At 32.6% G+C, this 19,418-nt stretch overlaps 1 protein-coding gene across 8 annotated transcripts in view; it reads left to right on the forward strand.

Annotated features, from left to right (window-relative positions):
* Window positions 1–1,244: 1,244 nt before the first annotated feature.
* LOC119599690 (myotubularin-related protein 4) overlaps window positions 1,245–19,418 on the forward strand; it is a 39,754-nt gene continuing 21,580 nt past the window's right edge. For 3 of the 8 annotated variants that reach the window (XM_037949578.1, XM_037949579.1, XM_037949580.1), the window contains exons 1-2: window positions 1,246–1,320; window positions 1,937–1,992. The gene's annotated coding sequence lies outside the window, so the exon portion shown is untranslated. Of the gene's footprint in view, window positions 1,321–1,360; window positions 1,651–1,691; window positions 1,843–1,936; window positions 1,993–12,583; window positions 12,836–19,418 lie in introns of those variants that run through there. The other 5 variants (XM_037949572.1, XM_037949574.1, XM_037949573.1 and 2 more) reach the window with 5 other exon arrangements.

A 19,418-nucleotide genomic window follows, 5' to 3' on the forward strand; every position in this document is an offset into this window, starting at 1 on the left:
ACGAATTTCAATAAGAATACATTTATTACAACATCAGCTTTAAGATCTAATTCTGAAAATTAGTGACAATAGGATCATCTCTCCGGAGCGAAACTAGTCATACTCGGCCAAAGATTGTCAATCTAGGGACAAACTAAAGTTTTTCCCCAGGAAAGAGCACAGTCGAACTGTTACAACAACAACTCCAATTGTCTGATATGTGGAGGTTTACACAGGCAAACTTCTTTTGAGAAACTTTTGATTTTGTGTGTGAGAGAAAGAGATGGTTGATATTTCTTTCTCTTACATACAAAAATCAAAAGTTTCCCAAAAAAAGTTTGCATGTGTGAACCGGCACTATGCTGCTAATCATGATTTCGAAAAAAATTTCCAGCCCCTGACATTTTTAAATTTATTATTATTTGGAGACACCCTGTTGATGTAATTCACGTTTTCTTTTTCCAGACCCCTGCGACGATTCGACTAACTCTAGCCGCCAGTAAAATTTAAAAGCTGTAACTTAAAACTAAATTTTTATGCGATACAATATTAACATAAATATCGATATTAACAGAAACAAGAGAGAATCTCTTTTTTAATGTTATTCATATTTTTAATATGTGTACTTTTTTATACAGAATAAAACGATTCAGTTTTTATTTTAAAAAATTTTGAAAAAGCAATTTTTTTGCAAAATTTTGTAAAAGTTTTAATTTAAATTTTTTACAAAAATTATATATAAAAAAATAAATTTTTATGCTTTGGTGAAAAGAGAGCTATTTGAAGACAGAAAATCTAAATGTCTACATCACTATTTTATTTAATATTTTAAACCTGTTAGAAGTATTAAGAATAGATGTAAATGGTATTTTAATCTTTTAAATTTTATCTTTGTTAACGAATACTTGCCGGTTTACAGTTTACTTTTAAACGCCGCCGACAATATTAATGTCAAACACCGCCGTCGTTAATTTTGATTAGCACAGGTTTGTGCTTTTCACCCCATTCATTTACATTTTCTTCATACGAATGATTTTGTAAGAAATTTTCAGATGTCCAACTCGACTCTGTTAATTTTATTCAATTCGTGGATTAAATAAAACGATAAAAATCATAAATAATTGAAAAATACCAAAATTAAACTTTGCTTTAAAGATATATTTAATAAAAACTATTTGATTTCATGATTAAAAGCTAAAAAAAGTGAAAATATTGGACTGGCATACTTAACAAAGAAAAAAAAATACAAGTGAAAAACAAAAAAACCTTTTAAAACAAAGAAGATAAAGAACAAAACAAAGTAAAACGAAAAAAATAAAGACGGAAATATAACAACAAAATGTAAGTGTTTAAACAAATTAAACTAAATAACAAAAAGTGAAAAAACAAAATAAAATTTGTTAAAAGAAATGTATGCGGTCACCCTGATAACAAACAAACAGAAAGAAAGAATAATAATTAAAAAAAAAATAACTGAAAAAAAAGAAAGAAAAAGCAACTGCCGTTAAGGTCGTATACTGTGGGTAAAAAAGATTGCCAGAGAAAAGAACAGACAAAAAGATAAAATTAAAAATATACACACAAACACACATACATTTACAATCGTAATAACGAGTATATGTATATGATGAAAAAAAGTCATAAATAAAATCGAGATAAATTAACAATTTCGTACGTTCTTTTGTTTGTTGACTTGTGAAAATTTTCTTATAAACAAAATGTTAAAAATCTTTTGTTTGTAAACCATTTTTTTCGTTGTTTTTGTCAGATGCAAATTTAAATACATAAAATTTTATATCATCAGCAGTTTAACAATTTGTATTGAAAATAAGTGTTGTTTTATAATCATTATTGTTAACTGACGTCAGTTCAAAATATTTCCATTGATTTTTTCCAATTTTCCTCTTCAAACTGATAATTAGTTCATTACAATTTTTATTATTATCATTATTTGCAGATTGATTTGTCATTAAAGATTTTAAGAAAAAACAAGACATCAATATTAATTGTTGGGTAAGTGCATATATTTTGTCATTCATTTATTAATACAAATACTACAAAACTACGTTCAAATATATTTCCATTTGGTTAGTTAGGTAGTTTCTTTTCTTTCGTTTGCTTTGTTTTCTTATTGAATTTATCTATTTTTCTTGCTGTAAAGATTTCATTAATATACACATTTTTCCAATTTGTTCATAGATTTTTCTCATGGTGTCCTTCCAAATGCCATTTCGTTTTAGTTGAATTAAATTGCATTGTGTCTGTTGCTGTTGTTTTTGTATTTCATTGGACTTTGTACTTGTTTTGCCGGTTTTTACTGTATCTAGGCTTGCCATATATAAGTTGTACTTTTTTAAGCGTTTTTTTTTCTTTCAAAATATGAACATAATAGTTTTAGGAATAATAAAATTTTAAAAATACTTGTCGCTTTTAATTGATCTTGGAGTTTTGTCCTTTTTAATCGTCAGATTTACATAAATACATCAGAGAAAATACTACCGTATTGTTGGAAGTCACTGTTTAAATAGCAGGAGTTAATGGATGACTAACTGATGGTTGTCCTCTAAAACGCTGCATAGATGTTATTAGGAACATAGATTGCCTTACGATAAAAGTTGCTACATGTGTTTGAGCTGATGTTTGTAACGCACAACAAAATTGGCTGGTTGTACATGTAAACCTTGTGCGCAAGATATAGGCAGTAATTTTCATTGGTCCATTATTTTGCCTAGCCTTCTACAACCGCACCTTCCGATTTGGACTTTTTAGTTCATAACTTCCTCAAATATGTAGCCTTTTTTAAAACTTCCCTTAAAAAAATGACTTAAATGTCCATAATAGACTTATAACCATTAGTATCGCAATGAAATAATGTACGAATGCTTACACTGATAGCTCTAGGTTGTTGTTGTTGTAACAGTTCGACTGTGGTCGATAGTTCTTTCCTGGGGAAAAAACTTTCGGTTGATACAGCTGTCGCTGGGTTGACAATCTTTGGCCGAGTATGACTCGGGTCGTTCCGGAGCAAAGATCCAATTGTCGTGGGAACGATAGCTCTAGGTGCAGTGGAATGGTGAATAGTGGCTTCTACATTGAATGAATCAAGTCCTCTTTTAGGCTACCTAACTATCAAACCAGCGGCAAACTGGCAGAGGTATTATCTCATATTGGGAGATATACATACATGTGTATGTACATATGTATATATACGAACAGCATCTGGCTTAACCAAAGAATGCCGGGTATCTCTGAATAAGATAGTGAAACATTCCAGGATAATGTTAATATGGGTCCTTCGACATAACAACCCCTTTACTGGTATTTCCCTTACAAACTGTATGACACTTGTTCAAATTGAACAATATGAAATGGCTTAAATCAGTGGGTTTAGCGAAACCACCTGTCTTTAAGGTCAACCTGACCTCTATATGTTGACCCTAGATCAAGCTTACTGTTGACTTTAGGAAGCTGTTATCGGTAAAAACGGGACGGAGTGCTATTTGTAATCATGTCAGTGAGTTTCGAGTGCACTGCAGAAGTTGTCATAATGATAATGAAGCACAGACTATATTTCATCTCCTATGATACTGTACGACATTCACTGAGAACAAAAAACAACATTTTGGTTCCATTCTTCTTTAGTGTGTGAAATTAATTTTAACAATATCTAACCGGCTGTTTAACTCTGGATGTTGTGAGTAGTACTATAAAGAACTCCTAAGACCATTAGGGCATCACAACAGTTCCACAATCAGGTGGTTCAAATTGAGTGATTACTTTATTTGTTATTTCTATGAACCTTGTAAACTTAAAGCTTTAAATTTCTTAGGGAATCTTGCCTCGACCAAGTCGAATGTTTTTGTCTAACCTACTTCAACAATCTACTTGCCGCCAACGAACAACACCATGTTTATGGGTTCTCAAATAAGGCCTTTAGAATTAAAATTTTTAAATAAATTTACTTTTCTCTATTTTACTAAATTAAATTTTTAAATAAATTTACTTTTTTCTATTTTACTATGATTATTTTACTTGGGCTCACATAGCACAAGAAATGTATAACAACTAATGGACAATAAATAAAAAAAATTAAAACGCAAATTAAGCAAAATTCTAAAAAAATATAATATAAAAAAAGTAATATATGTATATGAAAGTGAATGTATTTAACACTGGACAACAGCATTTATTAATATATAAAACTATTGACTATTCTTCGTAATTTTTAGTAAAATTTTGAATCTTTGTTCTTTTGAAAAAATATTGTTTTTAAAGTTTTTTCTCCTTTGAAAAATTCAAATACCTTTTAAGAAGATAATCGATGAAAATGATAAAACTAACCAAGCAGTTTAAATATATTTTTTTGTAGTCCGTTGTAATGATACAGAAATAACAAGACATACAAATATAAATAAATACTATTTAAATTCAAGCTAAAAAAGTAATTAAACTTTATTTACAGAATTTACTTAACTTTGGTCAGTTTGTTTGTCCGTCAGTCTCTCTGTTTAGGTCGTTTTTTTTAAGTTTGTCTCAATTGAATTTTGTATTAATGTCTCTGCTTACAAAAAATAATTTAGATATAAAATTACCATATCTGTTATTGCAAATATTTGTCTATTACTATTTACGATTTTATCTGTGTATGTAATTTCAATCAATACATTTGAAATTTGTACTCGTTTGCACATAAGTATTTTGACATAATTTTCTTACTAAAATAATATCGTTTACATCTGAACTTAATATTTATAAATATACTTTCAATGCGAGTAATAGAAATAGAAAAATTTCTTAGAAACAACAAAAAAAAAAATCTAATATGACGAATATTGAAATTGCATTGTCATGTTTTGTATCTTTTGCTTTTCATTATTTTTGCTATTTTATCGCATCTTTAGCTTTTTTATTATGATTTTGTGGGGAAAAAAGAAGAGTTTCCATTTTTTGTCTTAATTTAAATTTATTGTTGATTATTATTTTCTACCTTGTTTCTTGGGTGCCCTACATAAGGGGTTTTGTATGTTAATTTCAATTAATTAAATGTGACAAAATCAACACATAATTATTGATAAACAAAAATAATATTATGATCGTTATAGCTGAAATATGATTTTCATGGATATTTGCAATAGAAAAGGAACTGAAAAAAAAACAAAATTTTTTCGATTCAACCAAGAATATTGTTAGAAAAAGTAAATAATTTCGACCCGTATATAACAGTTAGTTCGATTATCTGTTTATTTTTATCTTATCATCATTAAATTTAAGGTGACAACAAGTCGCCTAACACCCTCTACGTCTGTTTTTTTTTTTGCCTTTTGTTGTTATCTTTTCAATTCTCCTTCTCTGTTTTGTTCTGTACATTTTTTTACATATTTATTTTTGTTAAAAGACTTTGAGATGATAATGATGCTAACAATTTTTTTCTTGTGTTTATAAACAAATATTAAAAATATATAAATAAAAAGTACACAAAAACAATTAAATTGCTATAAATGGTTTATGCGAAAATACTACAAAAAACAAACATCCACACATACTCACACGAGTACAAGAAAAGTTCATAGTTTAAAACAGCTGTTTGTTTAAAGGGAAGTGAGTGATTTTGTGTTTGTTTGTTGTTTGTACCATAGTAAAATAGAGCTAAAGGGCTTTAGGAAAAAGGTTATGGGAATTTGTTTTTTAATATGAAAATTATTGTTTTATGTATTTATAAAGATTTAAGTGTAATGTGTAAACAGTGGAGGTAAAAACAGTCGATTTTTGTTTCGCTATAAAATTTGGTGATATACAAAAAGCACGATTTCCTTAAATCCATGTATCAAGAAAACATTAATCTGAGGTCGCTATTAGGAATTTGCTCTGTAAACTTAAATTGTTGTTGTAGCTGTTCTACTGTGGCCGACAGTTCTTTCGGTTTATACAGCCGTGAGCCACAGTGTTACAGGTCTTCCATTCGTCTTCGGCTGATATTGTATTTACATCTTTTATTAAAGCTTTAGTATCACCGAAATACGGTTTCAGCAGCACAATGCCACATGTTACCCAATTAACAAATGATAACTTTTTGCAAACCTTTTTACTATAACATACATTTACGTTCCCATCACAACTGGTTCCTCACACAGGAACGACTTGGCGTTCAACGTAAAACAACCAAACATTTTCAACTCAACACCGTCTTTACTTACATCGCATACATTTTCAAAATTCAGGTGTTAAGTTCTCGACGGAAGGACAATCTTACAGGACGATATTCCTCCTGTCACCAGGAGCAATTGAGACTCTTCTCTTCCCCCCAGCTGGCCTGCCTTCTAACAACAGCCGGATTTGGCAAAATATTCAGCACCACCAATGACACAGTCAAACTCTACAACAAGATCCCGCAATTCCACAATAGCCAACAATACGAAGAGATGAATCGTAAATTATTTGATCCAAACGTTAAGTGTGCCAAGCGGAGTACAGTCCCCGCTTTTCTTTAAACGCTACAAATTATGCGAACGACCGTACCATCATTGCGACGGGACACAAGTTGATTAAATTTGCGATCTGGTAAATCTTTTCACCGCTGAAGTCGTCAGCTACACTTTTCGCCACCTACCTAGAGGAAAGAATAAGTAGTTCTTTGCATTTCGACTTTGCATCACCCGAAAACTTTGGGGGTTGACTACCAATAAATGAAATGGCAGGTCAGTAGCAAATTAGGTTGTTCAAGTGTGGTCGCCTTCGTCTAGTGTTAGCAGTGAGAACAACATAAAATATATAAATCAGCAACAATTGTTGCGGCTCTGGTGTTATCCAAAGCTTTTGATACGATCGATCATTCCGTGCTGATAAATGACATCTTGAACTCCACTTTACCCAACGATGTCAAACGCTGGATTGTCAATTATATCTGTGGCAGACAGGCGTTTGTTGAGTTCTGAGGCAGGAAGTCCAACTACCAATTATATCTGTGGCAGATAGGCGTTTGTTGAGTTCAGAGGCTGGAAGTCCAACTACCGCAAGATTAAAATAGGAGGAGTACTATCACCACAAGGAGGAGTACTATCACCTATACTCTTCAACATTTATCTTGCCTTGCTTCCTGAAGTGCGACTATTCACTCCATGAACTATGGAAGTAAGGATGAAACTCAACATCTCAGTCGAAGGCAAATGCATCCCTGCGGTTCAGAAACCGAAGATTTTAGGGGTAGTCATCGACAGTCTCCTTCACTTCTCTTCGCACGCCATCTACATCAACCATAAAGTGAAATCCCGAAATAAAGTCCTAAAGCGCTCGCTGGCACCTCCTGGGTTATGGATAAGAAGATAATAACGGCGATATATAAAGCAATTTGTCGCTCTCTCCTTAAATAGCCTGCCCCAATATGGACCCCTTATCTCAGTTACACATAATGGCTAGTATTGCAGACATCCCAAAATAATGCACTTCGAATCGCAACCGGATGTGTCAAGATTACAAACGTGCATCACTTACACGAAAAAATCAGGATGCTGTCTATCAAGCAACATAATATGTTGCTGGTTAGACAATTCCTGCTGGCAAGTCATCAGCCATCCTATGAAATTTTTATGGAAGATCCCCATTTGGCGTTATGTTACAGACATCCAGGACGTCATCCCATCTGAGGTCGACCATAATAAACGCCATTAATGACTACAGGTGCAATAAAGTCTTAAATCAACATCCACCCGTGATTTCGGATAGTGACAGGCAATTACACAGGCAAACTCGTACTATACTCACACAGTCAAGAGTCGGTTGGAGTAGTTAACTCCAATAGACCTACATATGGCTAAGACCGACATCTCATGACACCAATAATAATTAATTTTATTGAATATTTTCAGGGAAGAACATCTAGTCACACCCAATCTGTTTCAACAACAACAAAATAAACTATAAAAGTCACTGACTATTCGGAAAAATTGGGTTAAATTCGATGTATTTTCTAAATATGAACTTTGACAGTTCGTTTGTGAGAGAATTTTTTGGAGTTGGATAGCCTCGAGAAAATTGCTTATAAACATAAAATTAAATGACTTTATTTTATAACTGATTAGCCTTAATCATATTTTGTGATTTCAGTTTTACAATTCAGGTTTAGGTGGGGCAATTCCTTTATTTCGAATAAAGTTTTTGTATCCATTTTAAAGTGAGATAAGTTCGTGATCATCAAAATAAATCATAAAGGAACAATTTTGAAGAATGACGTTTTTAAATAATGTGTGTAAATATTTGAAATCTATAACATTTCCGGTAACATAAATCCACAACTTTATAAATATAACTAATGATGGCAATTGCTATTAACGAAAAAGTACTTACGAAGAGCATTGATTTGCAAATGGTGAAACTTTTAAATATATATAACTAACAATTAAAGGCTATACAAATGTTGATTGATATTAAAAATACGTTTTAAAAGAAAATAAAATACCTATAACACATAGTTTGAAATGTATTAAAAGTATTACGAGTTAGGTACTTCGACTAGTACTGCTAGTAGTAGTCGTATATCAAATTTAAAATATTTGTTTGAACTACTTTAATGGTTTACCAGACAGACAGACACCGTATTAAGTATCTAATGGCATTGTTTATACTCGTTCGTCAATGTATGTATGTAAATACATAATATGTATGTATGTAGATACGAATATGTGCGTATTCAATACATTAGTTTGTAAGCATTTTCTACACGCATGTTTTTCTATGGAATGTTGATGGCACTTGAAACTCCATAGTTATTTTAGCTTTCGATATAGTTTCAATTTTCACACTCAATAATATAAGATTTTTTTTTGAAAAAACAAACAACAGCAGCTATAGTAAAAAAAAACTACTATAAAAAACTTGTACACACATTAATGAATGGAGTCGATATCACCAACTTTGGAATGTTTTTGTGGTTGCTTGTTATGTGTACGTGTGTATGTATTTATTTAGACACTTATAAGTGACTGCAACATAAATGCATTATATCTATAGCCTAATAAACAAATAATATCTATTAATGCTTTATTTGTTTCCAGACATATACATACTTTTCACTTTGTGAGAAAGTTGATTAATCTTTTTTAACTCTTTATTAATAAGTTTTCAATTTTTTTTGTTATTAAAAATCTTAGTTAAGGGATCTGTTACAACCTTGTTGTTTATTCTTTTTCTGAACTAAGAACTAATATTAAAGGATACCCACTACCTTGGAAAACGAGTAGAACTCTGGCACTACTGACTTCGAGATATAGAAACAGCATTAACGCCTACTGGTTCCCTACCTGTCCAGTGTCCAGAATGTGGCCATGATCCCCATGATACCCCCATCTAGTTTAGCTTAGTCCAGTGTTTTTTAGACTCAGCTGTTACAACAAGACTTCGGTCTATTTATTTAGGCAATTTCCTTAATATGTAGCAAGCTTTCATGGAATGATAATACTGAAGAATTAAAAAGGGACTTAGTGCCTAGGAGGCTTTGAGAAAAGACAATTAACAGAATATGCTCAATAAAGCGAAAGATGCGACTCTCTTGGAATTACTTGTGCCATTAGTAGCTCTCTATGCTAGAAATCTACCTAGTCCTTGTTAGTCAAACCCTATACTTGATCATGGTAACTCTGCTTGTGGTATTACAGATCATAGAATTGCGACTCTAGGCTTCGGGATAGAATTTTTAATTAGGGAAGATTGGCTTGCATATGTAAGACTGTTCGATGGGTGGGCAGATTTTACCAAGATACCTTCCAACTCCCGAGATGAAATAACATCACTTCCGTTTACAACCACGCAGATAGGATGGCCTCTGTTGAGTTGGCTACAGCACCTAGAGACGTATTCGTAATCCAAGGACTGTTCTTACTCACAGAGAACACACTGTGCTAAATCTGGTATGGACAGAATTTTCCCTGAAAAAGAAGGAAAATTCAATATTAACACTTGCATAAGATACCTTTCATCCATCACCATCCAACCTAGCACACTTCTCATTCACTTGACATACTCATAGAGAACAACATCCGACGCACTCCCACGAACTTATCATAGATTTCACGGTGCATCAGTCTTTCAGCCGACATTTAACCCACCACGTGCACAAGATAAAGACCGAAAATCTGCCCTGCGGCTACCGTTTTCCGTGTAACCAAATTATGTAGTTCTCAGGTTCGATCCCATGTCAAATCATTCCAAGAAAAGGCTGAGGACACATTTGATCATCAACAGTATATAGTCCCTGCAGACTAGAGGCACAGGTAACATCTGTTTCCCCGGAATTAAAATCACACCAAGATGGGCTCTTTCATCAAGGTAGCATACCCCCGGGGTATTGTTTTATACGTAGATTCAGATTTTCTAACATGTCTTGTTTGAGGGAATCGTTTTGGCAAAACTTCTAGGTTGAAACCCCTGTATAGAATCTTTCTATCAAGGAAATCAGGAATCAGTTCTATCAAGGAAATTAGTAATTTTATCGTCTTTGCTTTATACAGAGATTCAGATTCGGTAAAACTTCTAGGTTGAAACCCCTTGGAAATCTACCTCCTTCCATTCCTCACTCCTCTTTATTTATGTTCTTACTGTTTTTCTAGTGTTTTCTTTCTCTATCTATGGAACTTCAGGATACGAAGAGAACCGAAGACCTTAAGGGCTCCGAATGGAGTTGCGCTTTTTTATTCTTCTCTCATTCTCCTTTCCTATTTATTTATGTTCTTTTTGTTTTTCTAATGGTTTGTTTCTCTTTTACCGAACTTCTACATGTAATGCTAGGATGTTGAGGAACTAAAGAATATGGAGCATATAATTGTCATTGTCCTAGAATATAGAGTACCTGAACCTCAATCAGAAATACCTTAATTTTCATAAAACAAATGTATCAGCATTAGCTCTAGTTAAATATTCTGAATTCTTTGCCGAGCACCATTCAGCCCAGTTAATAATCGATCCGACGCATGGGGAAAGCGTCATTTATTAGTCCTACTTATTCTTATCACTCCTCAGAACATCTCTGAACTTTTGATTTATAAGAGCCTACTTAATCTTATTATTCCTCAGGACATCTCCGAAATTGTGGAGAGAGAGATAAGTTAAAATTACTATTATGATATGTCTACAAAAACAAACTTTATCATACGACTTCTGACCACAAGTCATGTTCATTTAGTGTAGTTTTTTTGTCATTTTGCAAAATATTGATGTTTGAAAATTTCTATGATTTCATTTCCACTTAATGGTTTTTATTGTTGTTGCTGATGATGACAATGATGATGTTTTTTTTTTTTTTTTTTTTTTTTTTTTTTTTTTTTTTTTTTTTTTGATAATGTGTTTGACCTAAATTCTTACAGTTATTGAATGCATTTACTGCATCCGTTTAAATGTTGCGACAAACCAAATACAAACTGTTTATATATAATTGTTGAAGTACTTATTAAAAGAATAAGAATACAAAAGGAACCTAAAGACTTAATGGACCTTACATATTCTTCTTTACAATTCAATAAGGTCAATAATAATGATGATGTATATAATTATTTGTGTCCTTATGTTTAATAAGATTTGTTAACAAAGAAGAAATTGTAATATATTTCTTTAAAAGTAGAAAGAAAACCCCTTCAATTATTTACAAGATTTTAATGTAAATTATACGAGGAATATTGTGAAAGAGGAATAAGAGACAGAGAAAACTTTTATTATTAAATATTTAGTTTCTAAGTCAAAAAAAATGGGTTTCTTATATATTGATCTAAACCTTTTTATATATTTAAGTTCAAAACTTTGTTTTATTGGCCAGTATTATTAAGGTGCAACTATATAGACCCTTTTTTGGCTTACACAGATCAACAATGAAATTCTCAACTTAGGGTATATATTTTTATTTGAGCTATGCTAAAACCGAAATGCTAAAATCTTCTTCAGATAAAAAGAGAATTAATCGAACAAAATTAGCACAGTTTGAAGAAAATTAAAAACAAATAAACTCACATAAAGTTCACACTGCCTTACCATTTGAAATTTATACTATTTGGGGGATGTCTGCTTATAAACAGAATCTTTTTTCTTTTACAACATAATGGCCACCCCGCCTGCTTAATAATTGTAATACTCTCAATGCAGATACATGGATGGATACCTTTCTCAATTCTACTCTCAGTATGAATGTATTTCTTTTTATTTTTATCTCATTATCATCACTATGCGGCGTTTTTGAGTCAGCTGTTCTTATGTTCGTACCACATTCAATACGGTATTCAAGCGTAAAGAGACTAGCCAGTCAACCAGCCAGCCATTCGGTCTGTGTGTGTATGTCATATTGTGTGCTTTCATGCCACAATATGTTGTAACAATAAATATGAAAACAATAGACTTCGGCAGTGTCACTTGTGCTACATAAATAAACGGTTGGTTGTCTGTTGTCGCCGTCACCATAGTCTACTATGTCTGGCTGTTTCTTATTTATCGGTAACGGTGATGAATAATGACCCCATATTGCGTCGGTAGTCTGAAACGGTATTTTTTTTTTGTTTCCTTTAAGAGTTACTACTACCGTTGCTATTAGTTAAAAGTAAAGTGTTCTTTACTTCTCGTATTAGGAGTATTTATAACATGTGTCTTCTTTTATATTTAACGATTACACCAATTACATACTTGAATGTTTCTATATAAATAGAAAATTTATACTTGTACTACAAAAAAAAAAAGTGGAAAGTAGAGTGTTGCATGTTGCATTTTAATGTTATCTAAAAAGTTTAATGTTCATGTGCAAAAAAGAAATTTTGAATTGTATTCATTTTAACGGAAATATTGTGGTAGGTCTGCCGAGATGCCAGATGCGAATATTTGTGAAATCATGGTAAATTAATATTTTTGTAAATATTGATTAATAATTAATTAAGAAATACTATTTGTGGTATTATATTAGAAAAGATTATATAGTTTTCGTGAGTTCCATTTATGGATCATGTGAGAGTTTTTTTTGCTGAAAATTGAAAATAAATAAAGAAAATATTGTAATTGAACATTTAATTCTGAATTAAAATGAGGTGTGCAGTGAAAAATTGCAATATCATTGCATATGCTAGCTTATGAAAGTAATACACAAGTTTTTGTTAATAAATAATAAAAAGAACCCGTATTTTCATAAAAACACTAAGTTTTAGTTTATGATGACGTCACAGAGCAAAAGAGAAATATTTTAAGAGAATCTTGTCGCCATCTGTCTTTATTTTTTTATGATTCATATTCAAAATTCAATACAGTTCTGGATTCTTTAATGTCAGGCTTTAGCATAGATTCTTTGCCGACTGTTCCACTGTTTCAACATCGTTTTGTACCTAGTTTGAAACATCACATAGAGAATAGGATCAACAAGACACATCGGTTGGGCGATATGTAGGAGAACTATAGGCATGAAATGGGGTCTTAGACCTACTATGACAAATTGGCTTTATAAAAGAGTAATTAGACCAATTCTAGCTTATGCTTCAATAATCCGGTGGATAGCTTTCGACAAAAAGTGTAATATCAAACTACTACAGGGAGTTCAGCGTACATGCAGCTTGGGTAAAACTGGCGCTATGTGTACTACATCAACCAAAGCTCTGGAAGCGTTGCTAGATATTCCACCCATTTAAAGATATTTAAGATATGAGGCAGTACTTACAGCCGAACGGCTCTTTCGTTTAGGCGAACTGGCAAAAAGCGGTTATAGGACGCGTCATCAATGTATACTGGACACATTGGAAGGTTTTACACAATCATCGGACGTGCCTGATTGCATACCTGACACAGCATATGTCGGAAACTTTGAAACGCTCATCCCAGATAGAATGTCTTGATCAAGCGGAACATTAGGGCAAATACCAGTAGGAATCCGTTGTTACACGGATGGCTCTAAATTTGGGGACAAAGTGGGCCTGGGATTCTATATTGAAGACCCAGAAACGGAAATATACGTGGGTTGCTGTGGTGACAGTCTAGATCATGGAAAAGAGCTCTACCCAGATAGAGTAGTCTGTGCTCTTGTAAGGCTGGACAGTCACATAGAAGGTGTTGTACCGACGGATGGCACTAAATTTGGGGACAAAGTGGACCAGGGGTTCTATATTGAAGGCCCAGAAACATAAATATACCACCGTTTACCTAATCATAACACAAGCTTCCTGGCAGAAGTCCTAGCAATAACGGAATGTGTAAATTGGATTAGAATAATTATCGCACCCAAAGGGCTTAATATATATTTAAATACATCCAGAAGGCAATTAGTGCGATATCAGGTGATAGAATTAAATCTATGACCGTATTGGATTATAAAAAATCTTCAACTGATTATTCTCCCAGAGGTAAGGTTTACATCATATGGGTACCAGGCAACTCGGGAGTAGTCGCTAACGAATGGGCAAATGTAATAGCTTAAAAGGGAAGGAAGCTCGATGGTGTTAACCTGACAAACGCAAACCCTTTCGACGCAACAAAAGCTGAATTAAAAACATGGGTGAGAGAATTCCATAAGCCCTCTTGGAATAATGAAACGGTGGGTAGAACAACAAAGATCCAGTGGGGTGACCCTGATGAGAGCAAAACGAGAAATATCCTCAAAATGAGCAAGTCTGAGGTTAGTATGAAGGTACGTATAGAGTGGACACATAGGAATACGAGCACATCTCGGAATTGCATTTGGAGAGGACAGTGAAACTCTGGAGTACTTTCTTTGCCACTGTCAGGCATTCGTCGAAGTTAGATCAAAGTATCTTGGATGTGATGTTATTCCGGACATAATATTCCTGACAAACACTGATTGGAAAATTCTAAGGAATTTCGTCCAGGAAACTGAGTTTCTGAACATTGAAAAATAATACATTCAGTGAATAAATTTGTTTTCATGAAAAGGAGCGATAGTGGCCTAGGTGTATTTCTTCGGATTTGATGTAGTGTACATCCTTCTATAAACCTAAGCTAAGTCGTCAGCTATACTGCTATTCGGAAAAGGTTGTTGTGATACAATGGTAACACATCTCCAATTGTGTCCTGAAATGTGCCTTCATGAGAGTTTTGAATGACAATACAAAATATAAAGAGGATATGATTACAGCTTTATTTCAGAATTATGTTAAATACGTTTGATTACAATTATGTTTTGTGCAAGTTAAAATCGTATTGCCGTTATTCGTAATGGTCGGACCATAATAATCGGTCTTAATAGAGTATGCGTACAAAGTTTCTTCTTCTTTCTTCTTCTAAAAATTTCTCTAATGTTTACAATTGACTTATAATTATTACTATCGCTATGAAATCCGATTAAAAAAAGTAAACATAAACCGATCAAATTCGATGAGCATCGAGATTCTACAATAATTGAAAATTTATGTAACTTTAGTTAAAACTCAACAAGTATTAACATTCATTTATATTTTTAATGCACGTGTTTTATTTTTTATTGTCAACATTTGGTGGTTAAAATAACAAATTCCTTTTTTATCATTGTTTTCTTTTTCATTCAAAATATTGGTCGTAGACCCCAGAGTGTTTACATATATGCTAGGGTTTCTACGGATAAAATATTCCCATGCATTCCCGGGTATTTTTTATCATATACCGGGAAATTTTTGTCAGAGAGTTTCGCTTATTTAGTACAAAGCGTGCTACACTTTAGATTGTTAACATTAATTTGGAAGATTTAATGTCTCATATTGAAATTGGGCAAAGTCACACATTGGCAACTCTGTTGGTCTTTGTAAAATCATTTAAGAAGGAGAAAACTATAATTTGTTGGCATTTAAATATTTTTTGTAGCCCACACTTTTACGTTTACATATTATTAAAGAGGATTTCCCTTTCTTATAAACACACACAAATGCTCTTTTTCTATGTCTACAATGTCGCCAAATAATTTTCAAATGATTTTTATAAAGTACTTGTTCAACATAAAAATTAACATGTGTTTGTATTGCAGGTACATGCTATACGTCTGTTTATTAAAAAAAGAAAAATAAAATGCAAAAATTTGAAAATGAAAGTGTTTGCTTTTTTATTTAATTTTTTTGTTCATTTTTAATTTTTTTCTTAATACTACACACAATTGCAAATTCTTTTTATACACACAAGTATTTTTTGCATGCATTATTTATTTAATGATCATGTATAAAATTTACGAAGACGTTTTTATAACCATCACTAAAGTGAGGTTAGTTTGGGTATATTGATTTGATTATATCGTGTGTAACACATTGGAAAATATTTGGTTGTAGATACAGTGTCTCTCATAAGTATTCGAATTTATGTAAACTATGAAAAGAAACCAAATTTAATAATATATTTTGTGTGGAAAATAAATAAATTAATTTGTTATATTGTCTATATAGTCCTTAGTTTTGATATCACGCCCCTTAAAAATTGGAAACTTTACATTTACTTAAATTAGTTGTGCTTTTTTAAAAAAAGTCCATGAAACTACTTCACAAAAGTATGCGAATTTTTCCTGTATTTCATATTTGATCATATTATACGATACACAAATTTTAGAATCGCATGGTTTTATGCTTAATATGGTTTTAAGGGGTTACTATCAACCGCATGGATATATTTTTGACCCATTTGGTCCACAATTTTGGGGGATTTGTACCCTCTTTTCATGTAATATCATTAAAATGGCGATTTTTGGCTATATTTGTAATGTTTTCACCCTTTTTCCAGAAATAAAACCAAAATTTAATATTGGAATTTAATAGAACCCATAGGGTATCTAAAAATAATATTTTTTGTTATAAGGATCTGTACTTAAACGTTCCAAGATGTATTTTTGGTATCGTTTTTCAGTTTCTAATTGAATTATCTGGATCATAAGTCCCTTTTCGTACCTCTAGGGACGATATTTTTCGACAAAGTTGTCTAGTGTATATTCATGTACATATTGGCACTAATGTATTTTAAATTTTCAATATATTATAGCGGTATACAACCCCAAAACATGCCTTAACAAAACGTCATCCTATATAGTAGATTTCAGTTTTTACTATTCGTAACTTTCACGCTTATGTTGCCCGTTACAATAACACTGTAAGTCCTAAATTTTGGTTTTAATTTGATCATAGTAAATAATATTTAAACACATATCAACATTTTTGATGTAATCATAATGATATCGTGCTATGCAGCATGGAGGCCATTGGTATATAAAAATAATGATTTTACTATTTTGAATGGTGTTTCTTCGAGGCATGTTTTGGAGTTGTACACTTCCACAACACATTGAAAACTTAAAATGTATAAAAGCTGATATCTAAAAGAATATATACCAGAAAACTCTCCCCGAAAATAGTTGATCCTAGTATTATAAAAATGGACTTAAGTTCCAATATATTGAATTAGCGAAAGAAGAATGATCCGAATAATTTATCTTGGAACGTTTAAATACAGATTCTTGTAACAAAAGATATTATTTTTAGATACCCCAAAGGGTCTTTTAAGTCCCAATATCAAATTTTTGTTTTATCTCTGGAAAAAAGGAGAAAAATTTACAATTATGGCCAAAAATCGCCATTTTAATGATATTACATGAAAAGAGGGTACAAATTCCGCAAAATTGTGGACCAAATGGGCCAAAAATATATCCTTTCCGTGGATAGTAACCCCTTAAAACAATATTACGCATAAAAACCATTCGATTCTAAAATTTGTGTTGCGTATAATATGATCAAATATGAAATACAGGAAAAATTCGTATACTTTTGTGAGGCAATTTCATGGACTTTTTTTAAAAAAGCACAATTAATTTAAATCAATGCAAATTTTTCAAGTTTTAAAAAGCGTGATATCAAACATAAGGACTATCTAGACAATATAACAAATTAATTTATTTATTTTGCACACAAAATATATTATTAAATTTGGTTTCTTTTTATAGTTTACCCAAATTCGAATAATTATGAGAGACACTGTATATAAATTTAAAATTATCTGCTTACATCTGTTAGTTCATTAAAACCTCAATTGGGTCCAAAATATGTAGGTTGAATCTGATAAAATTGTGATTAAATCATATGGATTCAAGTTGGATCAAATTTAAAACTTAACCATTTTTTACTTCGACTGGAATTGGAATGCTTTTTTACCCCGCGAAATGTGTTACAAGATGCATATCGCAAGAATAGGTAATCTCACTCCTTTGGTAGAATCTCTTCATTAACCCCTTGTTAGTAGAATTTGATTCTATGGCGTGCAAAACTATAGCATGTGCGGATGATATACATTGCTAGTGTCAATCGTGAACGGATCTTTTTTAGAAAGTATAAGATTTCCACTTTTCCGCTACCACGTCTCAATGGAGTGACAATGCTGAATATCTTAACGAGATGACGAATTACTCAAACCTGGAGCTATATTGCATACATGGAGATATTGGATGCTTGGGTATAAGTGGGGCCACGATTTGGCCGAAGCTTAAGGTTAGCTTAGCAGGTTGTTCATGTGATGTTATCACTATAGAAACACTTAGGTCCATTTCGCTGATCTGTAAAGAGAAAGCGGTCAGCGTATTGGTACTCTTTGCCCCTATTACTGTGGATTCCATTCCAAGCAAGTATGTCGCATGAATAAAGGATTTTATTCATTAGATGTCAGCCTCTGATAGATCCATTAGATCGTGCAGGAAATTTTATCCCAGCAGATTTAATCTATGATATACTCAATCTTCTAGCGTGGATCCCTAAAGTCTCTAAGTGACTAGTCACCACTCGAAATCTGAAGTAGGGTTTGTGATCTTCATTTGTCGTACGACGGCCACATGATCTCCGCCAGTCTACAAGTAACCTCAATCGGCCATCTGAGTTGCGAATGCTCATGTAGTTTATCATGAATCGTTAGTTTGCATCTTGGAATCCGTAGGCCGTAGGAGTGAGGAGGCTACTTTCGCAAGAGAGTACGCGGGGGCATTGCGAGGTATCTGTTGATGTCATGGAATCCAGTACTTTCCAATGTTTCTCATTTACGGATGTCCTGCATTCTATGACCAAGTGCGATATTGTATAAACACCACTTATAGCCCTTAGGGCGGCCTGAATATCGGTGTATATTAGAATATAATCATGGTATATTCGACAAAAACTGAGCCAGTTGGCAGCCCGTTTAATGGCTGATAATTCTAGCTTAAGTACGCTATACAGGTCAGGAAGGAAACTCTCGTCCCAGTATGTGCTATATAGAACCCATCTTTCGATTTGGAACCGTCGGTGATGACCTTATATGATCCATCACTACGAATTGAATTTACACTAAAAAGCTTCTTTTAAAAGTTGGTTTGGGGCAGAAATCCCTTGATGGAGTGGTACGAAGGAACCCTGTTCTCATTAGCGCTAATGCGCGAAGGATTTCTTCAAATCTCGTCAAGTGTACGTCCATTCGTAAAGATTTCCACCAGGCAAGTGCATTAAACAGCAGTA

This window comes from Lucilia sericata, unplaced genomic scaffold (genome assembly GCF_015586225.1).
Source record: "Lucilia sericata isolate MDLA Ls3-8-SP2 unplaced genomic scaffold, ASM1558622v1 Contig000084F_arrow, whole genome shotgun sequence".
In the NCBI taxonomy this organism is placed as follows: Eukaryota; Metazoa; Arthropoda; class Insecta; order Diptera; family Calliphoridae; genus Lucilia; species Lucilia sericata.